Genomic DNA, 6,000 nt, shown 5'->3' with positions numbered 1-6,000 from the left:
TCTGTCTGACTGTAGTATAATACATTATACTGTGTTATAGTAACCCTGTCTGTCTGACTGTAGTATAATACATTATACTGTGTTATAGTAACCCTGTCTGACTGTAGTATAATACATTATACTGTGTTATAGTAACCCTGTCTGACTGACTGTAGTATAATACATTATACTGTGTTATAGTAACCCTGTCTGACTGTAGTATAATACATTATACTGTGTTATAGTAACCCTGTCTGACTGACTGTAGTATAATACATTATACTGTGTTATAGTAACCCTGTCAGACTGACTGTAGTATAATACATTATACTGTGTTATAGTAACCCTGTCTGTCTGACTGTAGTATAATACATTATACTGTGTTATAGTAACCCTGTCTGTCTGACTGTAGTATAATACATTATACTGTGTTATAGTAACCCTGTCTGTCTGACTGTAGTATAATACATTATACTGTGTTATAGTAACCCTGTCTGTCTGACTGTAGTATAATACATTATACTGTGTTATAGTAACCCTGTCTGACTGTAGTATAATACATTATACTGTGTTATAGTAACCCTGTCTGACTGTAGTATAATACATTATACTGTGTTATAGTAACCCTGTCTGACTGTAGTATAATACATTATACTGTGTTATAGTAACCCTGTCTGACTGTAGTATAATACAGTATACTGTGTTATAGTAACCCTGTCTGTCTGACTGTAGTATAATACATTATACTGTGTTATAGTAACCCTGTCTGACTGACTGTAGTATAATACATTATACTGTGTTATAGTAACCCTGTCAGACTGACTGTAGTATAATACATTATACTGTGTTATAGTAACCCTGTCTGACTGTAGTATAATACATTATACTGTGTTATAGTAACCCTGTCTGTCTGACTGTAGTATAATACATTATACTGTGTTATAGTAACCCTGTCTGTCTGACTGTAGTATAATACATTATACTGTGTTATAGTAACCCTGTCTGACTGTAGTATAATACATTATACTGTGTTATAGTAACCCTGTCTGTCTGACTGTAGTATAATACATTATACTGTGTTATAGTAACCCTGTCTGTCTGACTGTAGTATAATACATTATTCTGTGTTATAGTAACCCTGTCTGTCTGACTGTAGTATAATACATTATACTGTGTTATAGTAACCCTGTCTGTCTGACTGTAGTATAATACATTATACTGTGTTATAGTAACCCTGTCTGACTGTAGTATAATACAGTATACTGTGTTATAGTAACCCTGTCTGTCTGACTGTAGTATAATACATTATACTGTGTTATAGTAACCCTGTCTGACTGACTGTAGTATAATACATTATACTGTGTTATAGTAACCCTGTCTGTCTGACTGTAGTATAATACATTATACTGTGTTATAGTAACCCTGTCTGACTGTAGTATAATACATTATACTGTGTTATAGTAACCCTGTCTGACTGTAGTATAATACATTATACTGTGTTATAGTAACCCTGTCAGACTGACTGTAGTATAATACATTATACTGTGTTATAGTAACCCTGTCTGACTGTAGTATAATACATTATACTGTGTTATAGTAACCCTGTCTGTCTGACTGTAGTATAATACAGTATACTGTGTTATAGTAACCCTGTCTGACTGTAGTATAATACATTATACTGTGTTATAGTAACCCTGTCTGTCTGACTGTAGTATAATACATTATACTGTGTTATAGTAACCCTGTCTGACTGACTGTAGTATAATACAGTATACTGTGTTATAGTAACCCTGTCTGACTGACTGTAGTATAATACATTATACTGTGTTATAGTAACCCTGTCTGTCTGACTGTAGTATAATACATTATACTGTGTTATAGTAACCCTGTCTGACTGACTGTAGTATAATACATTATACTGTGTTATAGTAACCCTGTCTGACTGTAGTATAATACATTATACTGTGTTATAGTAACCCTGTCTGACTGTAGTATAATACATTATACTGTGTTATAGTAACCCTGTCTGACTGTAGTATAATACATTATACTGTGTTATAGTAACCCTGTCTGTCTGTAGTATAATACATTATACTGTGTTATAGTAACCCTGTATGACTGTAGTATAATACATTATACTGTGTTATAGTAACCCTGTCTGTCTGACTGTAGTATAATACATTATACTGTGTTATAGTAACCCTGTCTGACTGACTGTAGTATAATACATTATACTGTGTTATAGTAACCCTGTCTGACTGTAGTATAATACATTATTCTGTGTTATAGTAACCCTGTCTGACTGACTGTAGTATAATACATTATACTGTGTTATAGTAACCCTGTCTGACTGTAGTATAATACATTATACTGTGTTATAGTAACCCTGTCTGACTGTAGTATAATACATTATACTGTGTTATAGTAACCCTGTCTGTCTGACTGTAGTATAATACATTATACTGTGTTATAGTAACCCTGTCTGACTGTAGTATAATACATTATACTGTGTTATAGTAACCCTGTCTGACTGTAGTATAATACATTATACTGTGTTATAGTAACCCTGTCTGACTGACTGTAGTATAATACATTATACTGTGTTATAGTAACCCTGTCTGTCTGACTGTAGTATAATACATTATACTGTGTTATAGTAACCCTGTCTGACTGTAGTATAATACATTATACTGTGTTATAGTAACCCTGTCTGACTGTAGTATAATACATTATACTGTGTTATAGTAACCCTGTCTGTCTGACTGTAGTATAATACATTATACTGTGTTATAGTAACCCTGTCTGACTGACTGTAGTATAATACATTATACTGTGTTATAGTAACCCTGTCTGACTGTAGTATAATACATTATACTGTGTTATAGTAACCCTGTCTGTCTGACTGTAGTATAATACATTATACTGTGTTATAGTAACCCTGTCTGACTGACTGTAGTATAATACATTATACTGTGTTATAGTAACCCTGTCTGTCTGACTGTAGTATAATACATTATACTGTGTTATAGTAACCCTGTCTGTCTGACTGTAGTATAATACATTATACTGTGTTATAGTAACCCTGTCTGACTGACTGTAGTATAATACATTATACTGTGTTATAGTAACCCTGTCTGACTGACTGTAGTATAATACATTATACTGTGTTATAGTAACCCTGTCTGACTGTAGTATAATACATTATACTGTGTTATAGTAACCCTGTCTGACTGTACTATAATACATTATACTGTGTTATAGTAACCCTGTCTGACTGACTGTAGTATAATACATTATACTGTGTTATAGTAACCCTGTCTGACTGTAGTATAATACATTATACTGTGTTATAGTAACCCTGTCTGACTGTAGTATAATACATTATACTGTGTTATAGTAACCATGTCTGACTGTAGTATAATACATTATACTGTGTTATAGTAACCCTGTCTGACTGACTGTAGTATAATACATTATACTGTGTTATAGTAACCCTGTCTGACTGTAGTATAATACATTATACTGTGTTATAGTAACCCTGTCTGTCTGTAGTATAATACATTATACTGTGTTATAGTAACCCTGTCTGACTGTAGTATAATACATTATACTGTGTTATAGTAACCCTGTCTGTCTGACTGTAGTATAATACATTATACTGTGTTATAGTAACCCTGTCTGACTGACTGTAGTATAATACATTATACTGTGTTATAGTAACCCTGTCTGACTGTAGTATAATACATTATACTGTGTTATAGTAACCCTGTCTGTCTGACTGTAGTATAATACATTATACTGTGTTATAGTAACCCTGTCTGTCTGTCTGTAGTATAATACATTATACTGTGTTATAGTAACCCTGTCTGACTGACTGTAGTATAATACATTATACTGTGTTATAGTAACCCTGTCTGACTGACTGTAGTATAATACATTATACTGTGTTATAGTAACCCTGTCTGACTGTAGTATAATACATTATACTGTGTTATAGTAACCCTGTCTGACTGACTGTAGTTTAATACATTATACTGTGTTATAGTAACCCTGTCTGACTGTAGTATAATACATTATACTGTGTTATAGTAACCCTGTCTGTCTGACTGTAGTATAATACATTATACTGTGTTATAGTAACCCTGTCTGTCTGACTGTAGTATAATACATTATACTGTGTTATAGTAACCCTGTCTGTCTGACTGTAGTATAATACATTATACTGTGTTATAGTAACCCTGTCTGTCTGACTGTAGTATAATACATTATACTGTGTTATAGTAACCCTGTCTGTCTGACTGTAGTATAATACATTATACTGTGTTATAGTAACCCTGTCTGTCTGACTGTAGTATAATACATTATACTGTGTTATAGTAACCCTGTCTGACTGACTGTAGTATAATACATTATACTGTGTTATAGTAACCCTGTCTGTCTGACTGTAGTATAATACATTATACTGTGTTATAGTAACCCTGTCTGTCTGACTGTAGTATAATACATTATACTGTGTTATAGTAACCCTGTCTGACTGACTGTAGTATAATACATTATACTGTGTTATAGTAACCCTGTCTGTCTGACTGTAGTATAATACATTATACTGTGTTATAGTAACCCTGTCTGTCTGACTGTAGTATAATACATTATACTGTGTTATAGTAACCCTGTCTGTCTGTCTGTAGTATAATACATTATACTGTGTTATAGTAACCCTGTCTGACTGACTGTAGTATAATACATTATACTGTGTTATAGTAACCCTGTCTGTCTGACTGTAGTATAATACATTATACTGTGTTATAGTAACCCTGTCTGACTGACTGTAGTATAATACATTATACTGTGTTATAGTAACCCTGTCTGACTGACTGTAGTATAATACATTATACTGTGTTATAGTAACCCTGTCTGTCTGACTGTAGTATAATACATTATACTGTGTTATAGTAACCCTGTCTGTCTGACTGTAGTATAATACATTATACTGTGTTATAGTAACCCTGTCTGACTGACTGTAGTATAATACATTATACTGTGTTATAGTAACCCTGTCTGACTGTAGTATAATACATTATACTGTGTTATAGTAACCCTGTCTGACTGACTGTAGTTTAATACATTATACTGTGTTATAGTAACCCTGTCTGACTGTAGTATAATACATTATACTGTGTTATAGTAACCCTGTCTGTCTGACTGTAGTATAATACATTATACTGTGTTATAGTAACCCTGTCTGTCTGACTGTAGTATAATACATTATACTGTGTTATAGTAACCCTGTCTGTCTGACTGTAGTATAATACATTATACTGTGTTATAGTAACCCTGTCTGTCTGACTGTAGTATAATACATTATACTGTGTTATAGTAACCCTGTCTGTCTGACTGTAGTATAATACATTATACTGTGTTATAGTAACCCTGTCTGTCTGACTGTAGTATAATACATTATACTGTGTTATAGTAACCCTGTCTGACTGACTGTAGTATAATACATTATACTGTGTTATAGTAACCCTGTCTGTCTGACTGTAGTATAATACATTATACTGTGTTATAGTAACCCTGTCTGTCTGACTGTAGTATAATACATTATACTGTGTTATAGTAACCCTGTCTGACTGACTGTAGTATAATACATTATACTGTGTTATAGTAACCCTGTCTGTCTGACTGTAGTATAATACATTATACTGTGTTATAGTAACCCTGTCTGTCTGACTGTAGTATAATACATTATACTGTGTTATAGTAACCCTGTCTGACTGACTGTAGTATAATACATTATACTGTGTTATAGTAACCCTGTCTGTCTGACTGTAGTATAATACATTATACTGTGTTATAGTAACCCTGTCTGTCTGACTGTAGTATAATACATTATACTGTGTTATAGTAACCCTGTCTGTCTGACTGTAGTATAATACATTATACTGTGTTATAGTAACCCTGTCTGTCTGACTGTAGTATAATACATTATACTGTGTTATAGTAACCCTGTCTGACTGTAGT

The 6,000-nt window shown here is 33.0% G+C and overlaps 1 protein-coding gene across 2 annotated transcripts in view; it reads right to left on the bottom strand.

The window, feature by feature from the left end:
- Positions 1-6,000, bottom strand: part of LOC311111892 (tropomodulin-3-like) — a 51,145-nt gene that overhangs the window by 8,945 nt on the left and 36,200 nt on the right. The window lies entirely within an intron of this gene.

The sequence above is a fragment of the Coregonus lavaretus genome, assembly GCF_964263955.1.
Source record: "Coregonus lavaretus genome assembly, chromosome: 37".
Taxonomy (NCBI): domain Eukaryota; kingdom Metazoa; phylum Chordata; class Actinopteri; order Salmoniformes; family Salmonidae; genus Coregonus; species Coregonus lavaretus.
Note: the sequence above shows the minus strand (reverse complement) of the source record. Positions and strands in the feature narration are given on the sequence as shown.